Below are 22057 nucleotides of genomic sequence, written 5' to 3' on the forward strand. Positions count from 1 at the left end.
GGTCTCAGGCAGCCCTCTCTGGTGGGGAGAAACTAGTAAACCATGGACGAGCACACAATAATCCATGGTATGATACCAGGAAGTAAGAGATGGAGTCAAGAACATTCATCAGGCAGAACAGATAGCTCGTTTAAATGATGCTTTCAAAGATCTCTCTGGGAAAGTGATATCTGTGTATAGATCAGAAAGTGATAAGTGAGCTATGTCCTAACTCTGGCAAAAAAGATTCAGGTAGAGGACCAGAGGGAGGGAAGAAAGGGTAGGGGAACGTGAGGAGGAACCAGAGTAAGGGACATACACAATGGTATTGGAAAGGAGTCCTGCCTTTAAGAAGTATGTTCTGCTTCAGGATACACATAGTCAGGCAACTCTACCTTTCCCAGGGAAATGATAGGCTCTGAAAACTCAGAAAGTTCTCTGTCCTTGTGTTGTTATGAAAGTTTATAAAAATCCCTATATGTTTTTGACACAGAGTCATTTAGTATATTTGTAGTTTGAATTGCTAAGCTAGCCTCAACATACCTTGATGTCATATTCCTTAAATTTTTGGATGTTTTTGTTGTCATCTTTAGTACAAGCATAAAGTATGTGTTTAAATTATGGAATTAATTTTAATAAATTAATATGGAAATTTTGGCATATTTACAATATTTTCCTAATAATAAATGTATATTTATACCTACTCCAAATGTGCATATATTTTATTTATTTTTTTAATTTTGAAGAAAAATATTTATTCAATTTCACTTCTGTTAACATTCATTTTTTAAAATTGGATATCTATTATTTACATTTCAAATGTTATCACCTTTCCCGGTTTCCCATCCATAAAACTCCTATCCCATTCCCCCCTTCCCCTTCTTCAATGAGGGTGTTTCCTCCCTCAACCACTCACCAGTCTTCCCGCTCTAACATTCCCCTACACTGGGAGTCCAGTCTTGGAAGGACCAAGGGTTTCTCCTCCCATTGGTGGCCAACAAGGCCATCCTCTGCTACATATGCCGCTGGAACAATGGATCTGTCCTTGTGTACTCTTTGGGTAGTGGTTTAATCCCTGGGAGTTCTGGTTGGTTGACATTGCTGGTCTTATGGGGATATAAGCCCCTTCAGGTCCTTCAATCCTTTTCTAACTCCTCCAATGGGGTTCCCATTATCAATTCAATGGTTTGTTGCTAGCGTTTGCCTCTGTATTTGACATACTCTAGGAGAGCCTCTCAGGAAACAGCTATATCAGGCTCCTGTCAGCATGCTCTTCTTGGCATGAGCAATATTGTCTGCGTTTGGTGGCTGTATGTACATGGACTGGATCCGCAGGTGGGGCAGGCTCTGAATGGCCATTCCTCAGTCTCTGCTCCAAACTTTGTCTCCATATCTCCTCCTATGAATATTTTTGTTTCCCTTTTGAGAAGGACTGAAGCATCTGCACTTTGTTCATCCTTCTTCTTGAGCTTCATGTGATTGGTGGATTGTATCTTGGGTAATTCGAGTTTTTAGGCTAATATCCACTTATCAGTGATTGTGATTGGGTTACCTCACTCAGAATGATGTTTTCTAGTTCCATCCATTTGCTTATGAATTTCATGAAGCCATTGCTTTTAATAGCTGAGTAGTACTCCATTGTGTAGATGTACCATGTTTTCTGTATCTATTCCTCTGTTGAAGGACATCTGTGTTCTTTCCAGCTTCTGTCTATTATGGGGATTCTTAAATTCTGCTATTATTCATGCAAAACTGGACACCTTTGGCATCTATCGCCATTTCTACCTCCTATGAGTCTTCTTAGGGAGATTGTCAACTTTAGCAGAATTAGCATTTTACATACCTTCTCCAAATATTAGTACATTTTAATAGTGAGCCTATTCTATTATTGCTACTGTTGTTACTAAGGGATAGCTATTTTCAATCTGAGCATCTACTAATATTTTTAAATTCCATTCTTGAAATCATTAGCAGTATTATTATTCAATGATTCATATCTGTCTTATATTCAGCTATTTGACTCAATTTTCATATTCTAAAATGTTATTCATTTAAGATTCTCAGTCTATTTATTAAAGTCAATGAGCAACTATTTGAATTTTCATTTAGAATATCTTCCTTGCCCATTTATTTTCTTTAATCTATCTGTCCATGACTCAATAAAGTTCTAAAGTAGAAATTTACATTATATCTCTTTTGTCAGCTTATATGATTTTTTTCCACTCATCATTGAAAGTATACTTACCAATTATCTAATTTAATTTGGGAACAACTCAAGTGTTCTATTACCTGAATGTTCCTACTTCTCACATGAATAAACTGAGATACAGAATTCAAACAACTTATTTGTCACACAACATTCATAGTGAAACACAGTTTTAGAGAATCTAATTCTATAACATATGCACCTGGTGGAAAAGTTTATCAGCTTTGGAAAGTTTTATTCTGTTAGCGTTGGGATTTTGTTATCAAAATGACTTGTTTTATCTGTACTTGTGGAAACTGTTCTATTACTGCTACTTGTCTTGCTGCTGTATCAAAGTACCTAACAAGAGCAACTTAAGGAAATCACAGTTCCAAAGCTACAAGACAGGATGGGAGGAGCCCGAGGCAGCTGATCACAGCGCAGGAAACAGCTCAATGGAGGCTGTGCTCAGTTCCCTTTCCCCTTCTTATTCAGTTCAGGAGTCTCACACACAGGTTGGGATCACCCACATTCAAAGTGGGTCTTCCCACATCAGTAATTCTCATATCTAACCCCTCCCAGACACATCCAGAGGTTTGTCTCTTAGGCAAATCTAGATTCTTTCAAGTTCATAGTCAATATTAGCTATCACACTTACTCGATTTTCATATTTTAATATAATGTATTATCTTTATAGATTCCCTAATGTTAATTCATCTGTGTGTTGTATGCCAAAGATGTGGTCTACTTGTTAATAGCACACTAGTGTACTTAGATGTGACATTTTATCTATGCTCTTTCATCTAGCGTGATATGTAAAATGAATGCATTATTTCATTTTACTTGCCAACCTGGTTCTGATTATAAACCTTTAAAAAGAAGTAGATTTACGTGTTTTCTGATAATAATAAAATATTCTCGAACAGAGCTGATATTTTTCTAAATACAATAAAGTCTTGGTTTTCTCAGACTTCTCACCAGAAACACCCCATGAAACAGTAATCCAATTATCCACCTACCAAGAGGTAACAGCCAGGATGTTAAGTAACCTGGTAAGTGTTACACAATCAGAAAACAATAGATTCGCAGCAGGAGACTTCATTCTTACATCTAATGATATTTTTTCAATAATTGAAATGAACACTTTGTTATAAATTAAATTGGAACTAATATTACCTACAACTACCTTTTCACTTGCTTTTGTGATTTTTTTTTCTTAATAAGTCTTTCTAACTATTCTAAGACAATGTTGCTAATTATATTCCCTAAAGGAATCATAACACTTATATAGATTTTCAATTATATTTTCTTTTGGGGAGTTTTTAATGTCTGAAATATCTTTAATTCATCTCATGCTTTCAAATGATAGTTCCACTAATTAAGGAATTTAAAGCTGATTGTTTCCCCCACAGATGACTTGAAGATGTTATTCCTTCAAGCCCTGGTTCCACCATGTTGCTGAGAAGTTAGATCTGTCCCAGTCTGGCTACTGGTCTTTGATGACCTACTTTTCTTTCTGGTAGCATGCAGATGTTTCCACTTATCTGTTTTGTTTTTGTTTTTTGTTTGTTTGTTTTTATTTAGTTGATTTATAAAAGCATTTGTGAGCGTGAGCTGGAATCGATATGTAGTATTTCGATGAGATTATTTACAGATTATTTACTTTCCCATTGTTCACTTTAAGAATATGTACTGAATAGTACCTATATTCCAAGAATTAAATTTTCTAGGTGTAAGATGAGAGTAACTGACTAATTTTCAGAGAAACTTATTCCTTCTTGGAGATTGCAGTCTAGTTTGTAAAGCTCAAACAGTGATGAAAAATTGATTAAAATAATGTATAGTGGCAGTTCTACAAGAAAAAAATAATAGCATAAAAAGAAAGTACGAAACTTAAGTTGGGGTAGGTATTTAATAAGCATAGTAGGGCATCTTCATCGGAGATCTCATAATTGAAAAAGAAACCATGTGTCTATTCAAAGGAGGTCATTTTAGGCAGAGAGGAAGTAAAGAGCAGAGTAGGGGGTGTGATCTGAGACAGGCCACCAACTAGTTTGGGTTGACTAAGAGGCCTATATCAAGAGCCCAGTTGAGAGCCAACCGCTGAGATTTTGGTATTAGAGTTTCCTGATACAATCCCCTGACGGTTAAAAGTTGGTAGTTGCTGAGGCTGAAGTGTTGTTTTCTTCAGAGGTGTAGTCACTGGTAAGTTGTTCTTGGTCCAGTCATACTCCCAATCATACTCCAGCAAGAACCTCTAAATAATTTCAGTGAGTCACATATAAAAGGAATACAGGAAAGTAGGTGGAGACTAGGCTAGAAGAAGTGTGCAAAATGAAGAAGGAGAAAAAGGGGAAAGGGGAATAGGGTGGTGAAATCAAACAAAATTCATGATAATTAGCATCATGAATTTATGAAACTGGGAAAGCCTCCTGAAAGTTATTGATTCTTAAGTGGTCACTTCTAAACACATATACAGAGTAATGTACTAAGTGTGCTATATGTATATGTTCATGCATACATGTATATGTAAAATCAGTAAAAATTTTAAAAAAAGTTCCTAAAGAAAATAAGCCAGGACTGTGTTACTGAGTTATACAAAAGACGTAGGATAACAGGGTTGGTGTTCTCTCTCTCTCCCTCCCTCTCTCTCTCTCTCTCTCTCTCTCTCTCTCTCTCTCTCTCTGTCTCTCTCTCTCTCTCTGTCTGTCTCTCTCTCATGGGTGCACGTGTGTGTGTGTGTGTGTGTGTGTGTGTGTGTGTGTGTGTGTGTAGCATTAGCGTGCTGTATAAAAATGACTTCTATAAAGAATAGGGCAAAATGGGATTTTGTATGATTTCATGACATAATTTAGGACTGCATATAACCTAAACCATATGAAATACTTATTTGCTAATTTCTTACATAGTTACAGATCATGTCTGACTGTGGGTTACTGGAGTTATACAAAGTATAACAGAGATAAAAGGCTGTTACAAAATGGTGATTATGGCTCACCCATAAAGAAATAGAAGAACATGTTAATAAAAAACAGGAAAAGACATTTGCATGCTATACGCATACTCATCTGAAGTATTGGCGACCAATTATTAGGAAAAAACGTATTCAAGTCTGTCTCGGTCTAAGAAAGTAAAAACAGCACACAGGTTGATATCAGTGGCTTTACTAAGAACAGACTATAGAGGCTGCATCTGTTCTAGCAGTGTACATGGCTTTTGGTTAGGCAAATGGAATTTCCTTCCCAAGGCATAGTTGCCTGTGATTAAAAACTTTTTAATCGCATATTATTATCTCAACTATTTCTAAACATTAGGGGGGAATTAAATTTAAGGAAAAAAATTGGATATGTAAATTGCTCTGAAAGGCAATTAAATTACATTCAGCCAGTGAATGTCATTAATGGTAGATAAATATTTAGTAAGAAAATTATGATTCACACAAATAAATTCATGATGCTAATTATCATAGAGCCATTTTTTTTTCAAAAACCCAATATATTTTAGCTACGCATTAATAAGGAAGTAAGCATCAGTGTCTCTGTATTAGCTTGGGTCCTTCAGTCAGTTTTACTAGTGATAAAAGATTTTTTTGTGGGGGAGAGCTTCTTTTATTTTTCTTTGTGTGAGTTTGGGGTAGTCACCGTAAGCGGGACCTGAACTAATACTCAGTTAAAAAGGTTATCAAAGTACCACTAAGGTGTTTTTTTGACAGAGATAATTTGGACAGATGGAGACCAACCACGGTTCTTTGTGGGGATCCTTTCAGAGATCTATAGAAGATCGAGACTAGCAGGAATGTGAGCTATTGGGACTCAAAATGGAGTACTGAGAAGAGTTTCGAGACAGGAGACTGAAGGGAATACATCTGACAGTCACACAGGAAACCACATTCTGTGAACCAACAGAGAGATGTACTATGGCAGACACAAGCACGCAGGTGAAATAATTCCTGTCCTATAACCTACCGAAAAAGTCCGTCTTTGCTAATGCAGCATATTTATCATTACAATATAAAATTATAGGATTATTTTTGTCCTCAGTTACTCTGTCCATGTTTAATTACATACCAACTCAATGATTGGGAAGTAGCAGTTATTTTGAGAGCGCAGTATCCTTTTGGGCTCTGTATGCCCTCTCCTGTGATGTTGGAGTTAAAAGGAGGAAACGGAATCGAAGAGGCGCAGGTGGTTGTGTTTATGGCCTTCGGGGAGATATGATTACTTCACTTGCCTGATTGCTACCCGAAGGAAGTCAGACTACAATTAAGACTGTCAGGTAGAGTACACAATTAAAGTTCATTGTGAATGCTGTCGACAAACTGGTGTTAGCCGGGAAATGTACTCTGGTAAACAGCTGTACCCTGGAACACAGAAAGGGAATGTTTCTTTACAGAACAAATCCACTTTATCAAATCTGACAACTTTTGCTGGAGTTCTGGGTCTGGACCTAGAAAGAACTTCTCATTTCATTTAAGCAATTGGCATATAACGTGAAGTTTGGAAATGCGTTGACTCATTAGCTTATGTTGCTTAACTGAGAGGAGAGAGAAGAGAGAAAACATGTTTACCTCACATTTTCCTGTTTGCTTTCCAAATTCGTTTCTGAGCAGAAATGTTGCATTCTGTTCTGTTTATGAAGGAGTGGAATCTGACGCTAGGTGTCCTAGCATCGGGAGATCTTTATTACCAATGTAGTGAAGAGTTATTATTCTCCTTTTAAAGTTGCCTTTTAGTTAATCAGGTACGATGCTGTAGCCAACCCATATATTATCAATCACCTTGAGTATCTACTTACACATCTATGACACGTAAGAGTGTTCCCATAGACAAACAATTCTATTAGATTTTATTCCATAAGTAACTGTAAATATCGTTTCATCTTAATTAAGTGCAGTATTCCCTTAGCTCCTACACCTCACAACCATAACTGCTAATGGGTGTTGCTCACAGAGATTGAGAAGACCATATAACTCCTACCCCCATGCACTTGCTGCCCTGTACTAATGTACTTTATGTGATCAGTAGTGGAGGCAGATGAGCTGGGGAAGGGTTTTAATATAGGAATTGTCACCCTGGGAATGAGTTTGCTTTGCTTGGTAACACTGGAAGATAGAGCCTAGAACACAGTTCTATCTGTAAACAAGTCTTTTGACTGCTACCAGAATAATAGGGAAACATTCCGCTTAGAAAAGGAAATAGAGATCATAGCTCTGAGTTCTTGGGCACAGTTTTTTCTTTTTCTCTGATGCTATACTGTGCATCGCCCCCCTGAGAGGATAAATTTAGTGAGAGTGTCACACTCACACCAAGTGAAACAGCTTTGAGATTAAATGAGTGAACACAAAACATGAAAAATGCCAAAGATCCCAATTTCTCTCCTTCCTTCAGAACCCCTGGAGAACACAAATAGCGGAGGCCTCACGATGTACACGTGACACTAGTACTTGCTTAGATATCTCTCTCTCTCTGCTTACCAAAGGGCCCTGGTTTATGGGACTGTCTTGTACAGCTCAAAATGTGTCTGCATTTGTGAATGACTGACAATGGCAATGATGCACATGTTTTGTGCACTCCGTTTACCCACACATGTTCCTTCCAGTGTCTGAAGGACATACTAATTGCATGTGGTGATGTTTTAGAAGTGGTAAGTGGTTTTTTTTATTAATTAATGAGATTTTATAACATCCCAAGTGGAGCTTCCACTCCCTCCTCTCGTCCTAGTCACCCCCTTTCCCCTTCCTGTCCCCCAATCTCCCTTTCCCTTTCTCATCAGAGAATGGGAGAAATCCCATGGATATCAACCTACCTTGGCATATTAGGTCATAGTAGCACCGGGTAAATCTTCTACTGAGGCTAGGAAAGGCCATCCGGTTAGGTGAATGGGATCCAGAGGCAGGCAACAGAGTCAGAGACAGCCCATGCTCCTGCTGTTAGGGGTCCCACATGAGGACCAAATGGTACATATGTTACATATGTGTAGGGAGAATTCTGCCCCATGCATGCTGTCTTATGGATGGTTCAGTTTCTGTGAGCCCCTATGTGCCCAGATTAGTTAATTCTGTAGGGTTTCTTGTAGTGTCTTTGACCTCTTTGTCTCTTTCCACCCTCACCCACCCCACTACAAGATTACCCCAGCTCTGCTTAATGCTTGGCTGTGTCCGTAAGAATTTAAGTGAACAGCTTTATACTCTTTATGCAAATGGATATTCAATCGACTACCCTTACTTCATTCCTTAAATTTTTGGTAAGACCTCTAGGGCTCCTTGACTTCTACTTGCTATTCCTCACCCACTGAAAGCATGACCACCTCCCTGTTCTGCTCTTCTCCCAAGTGCAGGAAGTAATTTTCATACTTTCTCTCCGAGACGTTTCAAGAGTTTGCACTTCCATTACCTTCTGGAAAGCTTGGTTCTGGGCATGCAAATACTTTGAAAGATGCTATAGGTGCTACACTGTAGTACAGAAATTTTAGGGAACATTCGGAAATGGGAGAGGAAGTGCCCAGTTCTTTATTTTATAGAGGAGGGGAGAGAAAAATGAAAGTAAGGTATATTTAAGCATACTTACTCTAGGCCAAAGATGATGTTAGAAGATTTATAGACATTGAGACTTTGATCTAGCCAAAATTTCCCACAAAATATCAAACTTAACATTATATTGAATGTCCATCATTCTTCATACCCACATCCCCTTAAATACCTTTGTAGCATGGTAATCAGTGGCTCCTTATAAGCACTTTTTTTGTCCTTACTTTTCTTCCTGTCTGTCTGACTGAATGACTGAATGACTGAATGACTGTCTGATTGCCTCTCACCCCCAGCCAGGCCACTGTTACTCAAATTGTTCTCTCCTCTCCTCCTTCTGGGTCATCTAAATATCTCAGATTGATATAATTTCATATGAAAACTAAATCCTGAGAATACTCACTCTCAGTGATGGGTGGTTGGCCATTTCATAAGTTGTCCTTTTTAGCCATTTCCTCCTGGCAGAGAGACTCTGACAGATTCCAAAGATGACAGCTCTCAGGAAAAGGCAGCATATGCTGCTTTGCAGATTTGGCCACTGACATCCACTGTATCATTTCCCACCCCTTTTTATGCCCAGTTCCTCCACTTATAAAATTCTCTCTCTCTCTCTCTCTCTCTCTCTCTCTCTCTCTCCCTCCCTCCCTCCCTCCCTCCTCCCCCCTCTCTTCTCCTCTCCCTCTCTCCTCCCCTCCCTCTCTCCTTCCCTCTTTCCTCATTTCAAGAGTTGTAAACATCTTTCATTGTTCCAAACCAATATATACCCAATATATTTTCTGTTAACATTACTGGAAAACACTTGAAGGTGTATTTTCAAATAGGTTGAATTAGTTTAATTCATATATTTGAGTATGACTCTCAATACTTTGGCCTTGTTATGGTAGCCAATAATACTTTTATATCTACTCAATGTCACAGTAAGACCTAAAGTAGGAGTAAGCCACTCACTTCGGTTCCCTATTCCCAAGCTGTGATTAACCCTAGATTCTGTGCAATGCTGATTGCTATTTGTTCCATTATGGTATAAACTTTAGAAGACTCAAAACAATGTGGTTTACTTATAGTTTGGTTCTCAGTCTTTATTCCATACAGGACTCAGGTAAATGAATTGTGGCTACTGGTCTTGAACATAGAAGTGGCTAGATGCTACTGCTCAGATTTGAGAGCTTAGTGTGAGCGTGCCTCAGTCAGGCTTACCTCTTCATTCCCTCAGCCCCTCCTTCAGCAAGCAGTTCATCCACAGTCTATAGCTATATTTGGAGTACTTTGAGCTATGATCCTGCACCTGTCTTTTGGACATTACATTTCTTCAACAACAGACTTTACTCAAAGTATCAGCATAAGCCTTGGAAGATATGATCAGAAGATGTTCTATCAGGCAGTTCTTTCTCCCTGTTTATGGCAATGATGGTGCCTGGGGTAAGAGAGGCACACTGGCCCTACTTACTCAATACTATTCTTACAGTGGCTTCTCAATAGATTTTGGATTGAGTTTTTTTCTCTTCTTTTACTCTCTGTTCCTAATTCTTCTGAGACTTTGACAGTCCTAGTCTCTCAAATAGCCTGGGTCATAATCCTCCAGGCCTATCTGTCATTCTCATCTTTATTTCTTATTAATAAGTGAGCATTTGACAACCTCCCCCACCCCATATACATGCTTGGTAACACTTCTTGTCTATTATTTTTCAGAACATGATATGACAGTATATAGTTCTGAACATGTGGTTTTTTAAATGAAGAGGTATTTAAAATAAGTAGACCACCCTTACTCCCTTTATTCCTCTAGTCTTTCACTTGAGAACATTCAATTTTCTTGCCATAACATTAAATGAGCTCATGCTATTGTTGGATTCTAAAAATTTTGTTCCAGAATTTCCAATATCTCCAATTGTCCTTTAAGATGTGCCTCTGTGTTTTGAAGATCCTTATTTTGCCAGTAACAGTGCTACCAACAGACAGACATAGATGACCTTCAACTCTAAGCTAAACAACCAGCTCCCTACTGCAGTGGACTTCATAACGTGCTGCATAGCTCTCCGGTCAGCCTCCAGTTGGCATTTATGTTGAGTTAGAATTTGGCTGGGATGAATCTTTTGAAGAGGGATCTTTAAAATGGAAAAATCATCATTTCTGGGATTTTATCACTAACATCCACCCTTTCCCTGTAGCCATGGAATGCAGGGAACAGAGAGAAGAAAACAAACACTGATGAACAAGGTTTGATTCCATTTAGTTCAGTGTCTTCTGCTTTGCTCTAAAAGACAAGCCCCTAAGCAATTTACTAATAAGATGATTTCCCCACAAGTAGAGTGCACACAATAGCTATGATGACCTGTTCACAGAAACCATGATTTTTTGTTTGTTTGTTTTGCTTGTTTTTTTGTTTTTGTTCTTGCTTTTGTTTTGGTCAAGAGAATGAAATGAAGCCTTGGTAGAGACGTAAGATTCCAGTTGGGCAACTCAATGGCTTGTCTAAGGAAGTTGTGCTTCAGGTAGGACAGACACTAGAAAGATGAACTCATCCTAACCTATTCTAATAAGATGTGAGAAATAATTGATATTTCAATAAGAAAATGTACTTTCTCGTTCCAGCATTATCACCTCCTAGTATACTCCTTGCAAGCCACCATGATATGCTGTCAACAACCCAAGTATGACTGCTATTGTACTTTGGTATCTCTACTCTTTCTATAAAACTCCTGCCATGCAGCTGGTAGTTCACCATGGGGCTAACTCCATGAAGGCTTAACTCAAACAACACCATCATTCCTTTTTCTTCTTCTATTTTTTTTTCTGAGAGCAACTACAGAGATTTATAGTATGTCTATCTTGACGTTTTTCTTTGAAGCAGTAATAGAATTATCTTTGAGTTTGGTTTGAATAAGTTCTTTAACTATCTCATTAAGGACCTAAAATAACCAGTAATGGGCCTTGGTTTCCCTAGGATCACATGGCTAATTCACTAGGCTTTCTAAGAATTTGTGGTTACAGCACATGTGTTTTGAGTTTAAGAGCCAGGCATCTGTTTCTTCTTAATGATGACTGTGTTGACTTCTGCATGCTTCTCATTCTTTTTTATTTTTTTCAGCTGATCTACAAGACAAGGATAGAAGTCTGTACCTTAATGTCCTACCTTGAGACTGATTAATTGAAATAATGTAGGAGTGACATTTAATAGATGAGTGGTGACTCTGTTTTGTTCACACTTCTACTTATACCACTATTTGTTACCTTTTACATTCTGCAAATATTTATGGCCCCAGACACCTTACAAGATGCTGTGTCTATAGACACAAAATAATACACAGCCCTTGCCCTTACTGAACTCATGATCTGGCAGGCAACACAGATAAGTAAATCCTGCAATTACAGTTCAGTAAGTTAAGTGCCATGTTGGAGCGGAAAGTAGATACTTTACCTGTCATGTCCCCATCATGTTGTGTGCACTTCTGGGAGGACATTACTCTTTATTTTTAACAACACACCTGGATCAAGATGAGGCTGCACCTGCTTGGCCCATGTACTATAGACGTGTTCTAGCAGGGGTGGGGTTATTAGTGAAAGGCTGGACCACATATATGTGCTCAATATCTCAGTCATTTACCCTCGATATTCAGTTTCTTGGCCTGTTGTGAGGAAGGACCAGATTGTTCTAGACTTTTTTAAAAAAATATTCTAGGCAACCATGGTGGGTGCACAAGAAAATGGCAGCACAAAGACTTTTATTTTTAGAATTCTTCCAACTCTGTGGTCATATTTCACCTTATCCATCAATCTCTTTGCAAATTGTAGCCCAGTGAGCAATTTGCTTTAAATGAGAACTTAGTTTGGAACCAGTTAGGACCAATATAGGACCGAAGTAGGACCCATGGCTTTCTGGTTTCTAGTGCAAAGTTCCTTCTGTCTGCTCTTCACATGGTCTGACATAGTAGGACTGTAGACAGTGAATTCCTTAAAGCAGTCTCCCAACTACTAATATAAGCACCACATAGCTGAGTAGTTTCTTTTTAGTAGTAAATGCTGTTCAAAGCTTCCGTGTAGTATTTGTCATCTGAACCTTATAATAACACATTGGCCAAGATATTTTTATCCCTATTTTACAAATTGATTCACAGTGCTATTATGTAGTGGTATAAGAATCACACTCTGGTAGCTCACAGAGGAAGGAATGAAACAGTCTAATTATTGAACTTCTTCATTTGGGCTTCTCTCTTGTTATTTTCTTCCTGACTACATCATTTCCTAGAACTCTGGGGTCAAAGGAAGTTGTTTGACTTAATCCTAATGTCTGATCATCATTCTCAAACTCAGAAGATGAGCCAAAAATCCATTATTTATAAGCAAGTCTTCAAAAACATCAGTGTCCTACTTTGTTTTTCTATTGCGATGATAAACACCATAAAGGTGTGTCTTAAAGGAGCAACTTAGAGGAGAAAAGGCTTCTACTTCATTGAGAAAACTCAAGACAGCTCAAGCAGGAGTTGAAGCAGATACCATGGAGCAATGCTGCTTACTGCATTACTCCTTGGCTCATGACTAGTAGTCTTTCTTGTGGAACCCAAACCTACTTGCTAGGGATTGTGCAAACACAGCGTGCTAATCCAGCCATATCAGTCATCAGCCAAGATATTCTCTGACAGCTTTGACCATAGCCAATGTGATCAGGGTAGTTGTGGTTCCCTCTTCCCAAGTGACTCTAGATTCTGTCGAGCAGAAAATAAAAACTAAACATCAGACTTAGCCTTCCTGCTCAAAATAAAGAAATGGGTAAGTGTTTGGATCCTTGTGGCTTCCATCATATCATTGGTTCATATAATTCATACTGATGTGTTTCTTGTCAAGCAGGCTCTCCTGTGTACTTAGAGAAAGACCAAGAAAAATAGGCAAGCCCTGAAGCTGAGTAGAAAGCCTCCTCTGGAAAGCATTTTTTCCCTAAATTAGTTGTTGTAATATCTATCTCTGAGTTCCATCATTGTTATACCAGTCCAATTTTTTCTTTTTCCTTTTTTTTCTTGAAATGTTTTATAATAGCTCCCAGCACAGTCCTACATATGCTTTAAGTCCCAATATTATTCTGCCACTTCAGCATTTTTCCATTGGTGAGAAAATGTATTCACTGCCGTCTCAGTGTGCCCACAGCATTTTCTAAGTACAACTCGTGTTTCATTGCATCATGATGCTCTGTTATAGAGACTCTCAATAGAGCAGGCAGAAACCATCTGTTATCACCATCCGCTCATCAAATTCTAGACTCCAACTTGAATCTTAACATGTAGTGAACCTCTGGATTTCATGTATTTACCATCTTATGTCATTATTCTTATTTTCTTCTGGGTTCATACTATAAGCACTTTGATGATAGAGTTTACAGTCGCTTTGGATTCTTCCTTGCTGGAGGGCTAGACTCATTTCTGAGAACTTGGCACATTCACAGGCTATGTTTGTGAGACCCAAGCAAAGAGATACAAACACAGTCAAGTTCATCTTCTCAAATTCTTGGTTCTTATGATCTTAGCTTGGCAATCTTCTGATTGTAAAGATCATGATAAAGCTCTCTACAGTACAAAGTATTCTGAGAATCATTCTTAATATCTGTGTTACTGTATCATATCCATAGGTGTTACTTACTGCATCCTTGCATGTCTCTTGGCATCTACTCATATCTACTTTATCAAGATGAGTCAGAATCCAAGTACCCAAGGTCTAGTAAGGATACAGTATTTATTTAGTTTTTTCACTCATGTGAAAAGAATTCATTAGGTATCTACTAATGACTGAAACTACCCCAAGGGCTTTGAACACATCAGTGAACAAGAACCATTAAATTACCATACACATAGTTTTTGAATTCCACTGACAGGGAATGATAGTGGTAATGAGCACATGCAATAATTAAATGTATGTTGTAGTGTATTATAACAAGATCAGGAAAAAGAGAAAGGGTTCAAGGAGAGGTAACAGGATGCAAACAATTTAAAGTCTCAGTTTAGTAGTCTCAGGATTGAACCCCTTGTGAAAATAACAACTGAACAAAGACTTGAAGGGAATGAGGGTTTCAACCTTGTTATATACATGGAGGATAGAGTTTCTAGGTAAATATAACACGTGAATATACATGTGTAGTCTTAAGTGATATAGCATATTTTTATAATTATGTGTTCTCTCCTTTTTTTCTCCCTCTGAGATTTTTCCAATACTTTGAAAGATGAGTTAAATTAACAGGTTTGAAATGGTAGAGCCTGTCATGATTGATATTAAGCCCCTCAAGGATAGATCTACAGCCTGTGACAGCAATGAGGCTTAACCCAGCGATTGATACAGATTTGAAGAGGCCAAAACTCAAAAACTGTCACAGTTATTAACACATCCAGCTTAAGGGCAGATGTTTCCATGTGAAAATATGTTCAGACTTGCCTGTTCTTATCTGCCCTTCTCAAGAAATCTTTGAACTCTGTAAGGTCATGGAGGTAAAGGGCAGGAGTCTATACTAATAGGCCTTGAGCCTAAGCTAGCTATTTCTACCAACAGGGCATCTGATTTGGGTCAGGCGGGTAAGCTTTACTTTGGTAGGCAATAAAGCCAACCTTCCTCATGATGACTCAGCCATCATCAGAGATTTCCTTGCCTAGATCTACACTGCTTGGGAAGCCTCAAAGTTTTTGACTATCATGTCCAACAAATAGGAACAATTTCTGGTCACAGTGCCTTTGAATGTTACTAAATATGCAAAAAAAGACCCCAGGATTTAAGAAAGTCAACATGAGGATGTGAGGTATCAATAGCAACTTTTTGCAAGGTGTGAGGAAATTAATCAAATAGAAAATGCATGAGGCTTTCAAAGTCATCATTCCAAGCTAGAATACATGACTAGGAGGGTGAGAACCTGGCTGAATATCCAATGCCTTAAAAGGTAGAAGTTGAGATAATTTAAAACGCCTCCCAAATGCTCACTAGATTTCTTCCAAGTCCTTTCTGCTGTGACTGTACCATCAGAAATGGCACTCTATCCTCTAGTAGAGACAGACTTGTTTGTCCTCAGAGCACCCAATGAGATCATAGCATCATCCATTCAACCTGATCTAGTGTCCAATCACATCCTGGACTCCTTTTTCCTGTCTCCAATGCTGAAACTGTCCTCAGAACAGGGACAGTTGTTTGAAATACTCGTCATGAATTCTCTGCAAAGACAAAGGGAGACATGAATGCACCTTCCTCCTCACAGTCACCACTTCGATTGCTCCAAGGATTTCTGTCTCTCAAAACCTTGTCCTCTACACTGAAACAGCTGATAATCTGCTAAGCAAACAAACAGAAACCTATTCAGGGCAAGCTTAATCATCTAGAAAGAAGATAACCTGTGCTGATAAGTATTTTTCTTTAAAAAACCAAAAACCAAACCCCTTAAAATCAAAGTGGAAACATGACTGATGTTGTACGTATCTTAGTGTTCTAAAGGGAATGGAAGCCACACCCAGCTTTAGGAACCTCATAATGATTTCTGTACTTCTTACACTACAAAGGGTGGCAATTTAAATAAGGCTGGCCCCCGTAGGCTCATACATTTGAATGTTTAGTTACAGGGAATCGTTATTGTAGAGGGATTAGGAGGTGTGACCTCGTTGGACAAAGTGTGTCATTGGTGTTGAGCTTTGTTTGGAAAGTCCACACCAAGCCTAATGTCTCTCTCTTGGTCAGTAGGTCAGGATGTAGCTCTCAGACCCCTTCTCCAGCACCATGGATACTGCCATCCTCCCCGCCATGATGTTAAGCTAAACCTCTGAGAGGGCAAGCAAGCTTCAAGTCAAATGTTTTCTTTTAAAAGACTTACCTTTGTCATGTTTTCTCTTTATAGCAATAGAACAACAACTAAGGCACAGAGTGACTACTGGTCAAAGGAGACATGAGAAAATAATCCTTAGCCAAAGAACATTCACTTCAATTAGAAAGGAATTCTGAATATGAGACCCAATGCATCTTTTCACAGATGTAGTTAATATGTATGTATACTTGAAAATTAGAGAATTTTTAAGTTCTCAGCAGAAAAATATAAAGTAATGCAAATGTTCTGTAGTTAGATTTAGCCTCCCACTATATATTAAACATGGACAATTCACATTTGTTAAGGTAAAATATAAGTGACAAAATAATTTCTGTTTAACAAGCTGACACGATGAAATGACTTCAATGTATATTTTATTAATGTTTTTCCTTTGTTTCAGAAAGAGTTCCTAATGTCCAGAACAAAATCCAATATCTTATCTCTAATAATACACACATCAATTTTCACATTTAAAATGTAAATTGCTCTTCAGAAACAAACAAACCAAATAGGTATAATACAACCCCAAATAAAACGATTTATCTTTTACAAGTCTATGGTGGGCTTTTAGATCATCACAGAGATTCAAGGATATTTTTGTGTATTTTGTGGCTCTAACACAGTCTATCCTAAAGTCTATTTTTTCCACTCTGGTGATAAAGAACGTGATGGACACAGCTCTGCATATGATATGGGAGTAGAGAGTGAGTGCACCCATAGAATGAGTCATTGAAACATTTTGTGGGGAGAAAAGAAATTCTTTAACCAGGGATCTCTGAGGAAGACTGTAGTGTTTGGTGACTTAAAGGACAATGATTTTGCTCTGATTACTTCTGGAGTAATCTGGAGCCTTGACATGTATTCTCACATTACAGAGGACCGTGGCTATAGAACTATTGCCATAGACAGATCAACCAGCATCGTGTAGGCCACCCATGGAGAGTTGGAGAAGGCCTGGAGCATTTCCAGTGTGAAGGCACAATCGTTTTTCTACTTTTTACAAGCAGAGATCCAAGGATTTCTAAGATCTTCCCCTAAAGTGTTGTTTTAGCACTTGTGCTGTATACTATTTCACTAGAGTCCAGATTTTGATTGAAGCTTCTGTTTTGACTCTGGTTCAGAGTACTTCTCATTTTAAAAGTGGTTATAATGGGGCTTCAAGTGCATGCAGAAGTTGAAACTCATTACCAGGTATGCTTTTCCAAGGCTTTTATGTAACATTTCTGTTGCCAAGAATATGAACAAATGTTTATTCATCAAAGACAGGGATACCATAACAAATGGAAGAAATAATTCTATCTAAATCTAGCTTCATGAACCATCATATGTATTGGGTTAATTATAGGAATGTGTATGACTCAAATGCAGCTATAATACGGAAAGGTCCATACTGCATTGTTGAAGACACATAAGAAAAAATATTTCCCTGAAATCTTGCACAACTTGTATACAATTCCATCTATAAGAGTGATGGTTCAACAAAATCTGTTTGCTACTTTTATAAACCTGTAAGGAGACTTACAAGCACTGTAAGTTTCAGGAATTTCCTGAATTTCCCTATTCCCCCTCAGAGGGAAATATTTTAACTAAGAAACACACATACACACACACCATCCTCTCTGTCAATTGATCAGTTTTTATGGACTTGTTACCTATTGAATGTAATTTCCTTCTGATCATTAGGATTTCATAATCATGGCTATTCTAGAATAATTGATGTTTAAAAGGCAGAGATCATCTATAAATTAGCTTTCATTAATTCATTGTGATTATATTCAAGGTCGATAGGAAATGAAACACTTATGAGACACAGATGTTTTGATATATGTAAATAATATACCATGATTAAATCAATTTAATTATCATAGCAATCACTTTGTTTACTCATTTCTTATAAGAAGACATTTGAAATTTACTTAGTTTAAAATATGCAATGCATTATTGTGGCTAAGGTCATCCTGCCAGACAGTACACAGATCTCATACTTCATCTTCATATCTTCTTGAGAGTTTTCACCTTTCCATGATCAACTCTATGCTTTCTCTCTCCATTTTTCAACCTCTTGTTAATTATACACTATTATGTGCTTTATGAATACCTGCATAAATAAGATTGAGCAATAGATTTTGATTTTAAGTTTCTCTTTTATTTTATTGACTGATTCTCCCTATATTACCTAGGCTGGAGTAGAAGTTACTATAGCACAAATTAGGCTTGATTTTGAAATTTTCCTAATGCGGCGTCTTATGTGCCAGGATTACAGGTATGTACCACCATATCGGCTCACATTCAGCAATTTTCTTTCTGTAGCCTGCTTCTGGATTTATCTAAGGAATATACCATAACAAGTACCATACAGAAATAGATACAATACTACCTCAAGCTTAGAAGTCTCTTCAGGAGGAAGATTTAGCTTCACTGAAAATTATCAAGATCCTTGCCTAGAACTGGAGATGTAGATTTAGACAGGAGAATTGCCAATGTTGAAATTGTCACTGAATTAGAATTAGCCTGCTCTCATAATGTAAAGAAAGATTCTCCTGCTATGAGAATCCCGGGTACTCAGTGAGCACTTAATCAAGGTCTGTTGAAAGACTTGATGAGTAAATTCTGTGTCAAGAGAAGAAAAGTGAAACTCTGTGCAGTTTGAAGCCATCCTTATGGTGCCTTCTAAGTGAAGAGGATATTCTTCATCACAAGAAGTTCGGAACAGGCAGGATGGGAACCTATTCTGGATAATGGGACAAAGTGAAGCCAAGTGATAAAAGGTCTCCCAAGAATAAAAAAAATATGAGATTTAGGTATATTTAGGTTTTTGACACTTTAAACTGTGCCTTACAATGTAACTAAATTATCCTCTCAGAGGCATTTATCCAAAGAAATTTTGTATACAATAACTTTGCAAGCTTTTACATTGTTCTCTCTCTCTCTCTCTCTCTCTCTCTCTCTCTCTCTCTCTCTCGCTCTCTGTACACAGACACACATGTATGTATGTATGTATGTATGTATGTATGTATGCTTATATGTATGTAGTATGTATGTATGCATGTATGTTTGTATCCACTTACCCCAGACCGGAAAGTAAATACTGAAAGTAATATAAAGACTTGGGAATGGGCTTTAATGGTTTTTAAGAAGGCAACATTTATTGGAATCAAGCTAGTTCAAGTGTACCCCTCTTAGGCTTCTCTTTCTTTCCTCCTACATCATTTTTGGATTGATCTGGAAAGTGTCATCTTGTGACATTTTATACTGTGTATTTTAGATAGCATACACATTAATCACAATATAGATAAATGATATTATCAAAATTTGTTATAGTAGATGGCAGCAAAACCATGGCCTCCATATTTCTAGTTCATACTTAATAAAATATGCTATGGCTTGTCCCAGTATCTGAAAACACAATTGTTGGAAGGAAAACTAATGTTTGTCTGACCATTCAATTTTATTGTGTTTAAGAGCCCAGAAACTAAGACTGAGAAAAACTAATATTTATCAACTTCTCTAAGACTTTAGTAACTTCCAAATTTACATTTACAATGTCATATTATTGCTGCTACTGTCCAGTTGATAATATGAAAATAAAGTTTACTGCTTTGCTATTTTATATACACTGATGGTCATGAGAGTTAAATCTTAGGAATGGGGTTCATGTTAAGATCCATGTAATTGTGACCAAGTGATGAGCAATAGCTAGAAGCAATTGCTCGTGTAAATAACCACATACTCAAACATAACCGATTCAGATGTGAAAAGCCCACAACCTTGAAATCACTATTAAGCTATTAACATGCTAAGTGTTCAGGAGGACCCAGAGGCAGTAATTCAGGTTAACCTGCTTCAGCTTCTCATATGTTGGGAGTGTACATATGAACCCCAGTGGCCCATGTTTTTCAAAGCTTTCATAAAACAGATGAAACCAAACTGTCTTGCTTGACAACCATACTCAAGGTGTGGGCTGATGGACCCTGACCACTCCATTGATGGGCTACTGATGTGTTGTGATTTGTCTAATAATGTTGAAGAGGACCACTTTCAGTGTGTGAAGAGAGATGAAAACCTATTTATATGTTGTCAAATCTACTGTTCTGTCTAGTGTTTCTGAGATGTCCTGTGCCCATAGGCTGTTCTTGCTGGTCAGTCAATTCCAGGAGTAGCAGGAGTCCAATCCCTTGTAAGGTTTAATAATGATGGGGTGGATCCTTTTCAGGAACCTCTTATATCCCTAAATTCATTGCCACGCATCTCTCTACATAGAGGCTTTCTCTCTCACTTTAGATTCCATGTTTTCAATTAAACTGAAATGTATGTATCTGTGGGATAAGCAACACAAAGAAGATTCAATATACATTGTACAAGATGGGTGGAGAATAATAATTGAGAAACCCCAGTGCCTCTGTGGCGATATGCCACTGTGGCTTAAGTTTAGCAGAATCATATTAAAATGCTTTGCAGCCCATTTCTTAGCCCATAGGCTTTTCATAAATGACAGTACCCTGTGGTGGGGAGGTATAGGTGTTTCTACAGTTGAAGACCACTTAGACTAAAATGTCTTTCATGTAGCTAATGAGGCATCCACTTCTTTACCCTCATTCCATCCTTGAAAAGAGCTTAGAATGCATTTGCCCTTTGATTCATCCTCTCTTACCCACTTCATCTCCCTGTGCCGATGGATGCACACTTCAGATGTCCTTGTTCTAATGTTAATGGGCTTATAGAGAGGCAAAAGGAAAGCACAATCAGCAAAACAAAGGTTTTTATGAAGACTTTCTAATTTTGTACTTTTCCCTCTCAATGTTGATGCTAGGATTAAGAAATGAAGACATTTAGTATAATGTCAGCACCCAGATTGAGCTCAAAATATATTTTAATGATCATCCTGAATATTTATATAGCTGTTTCATCTGTATTTACCCTCCTAGCAGGTGATGCTTCTATTGAGTTTTAATTCTTAGTTCTAAAAGCTGCCTTGCCCTTGGGATTTGCTTGCATTTCTATTTTGGACATAACTAGCAAACATTAGGCATGTCTTGTTGCACAGTGAAAGCCAGCACGGGCTCCTAGAACTGGGATCCAGAGCTAGTGTGGTGCTTTTTGGTTGTCTAGAAATAACTGGTAACATTTTTTTCCAGTATGTTAACAACTGAGTACAAAAGAATATGAAAGCAAATAAATTGCAATTAGACCCCAAGGCAATCTCTACACAGAACATGTACAAATCACATTGAAAATCTAGGAAAGGTAGCAATTAACCATATGGAGAATTTACCTCAGACAGGATATTAGCTTCTCAAATTACAAGCCAGTATCTTCCCGTGTTATTCTTTGTCTCTTAACCTACAGTATGTTTTCTTAAAATATTTTTCATTTTCCTTTCCTTTCCTTTTCTTTCCCTTTCTTCCCTCCCTCTTTCCTTCCTTCCTTTCACTTTTTCTTCTTCTAGTCTACAGTACCTCTTGGTTTCCTTGCTCCTCCATTATTACTGTCTTTATCCTACGGCTTGCCTTCCTTGTATGGCAGGAGCATGATTCTGTTCTCCAAATGGCAT

This window comes from Rattus norvegicus, chromosome 6 (assembly GCF_036323735.1).
Source record: "Rattus norvegicus strain BN/NHsdMcwi chromosome 6, GRCr8, whole genome shotgun sequence".
NCBI lineage: Eukaryota > Metazoa > Chordata > Mammalia > Rodentia > Muridae > Rattus > Rattus norvegicus.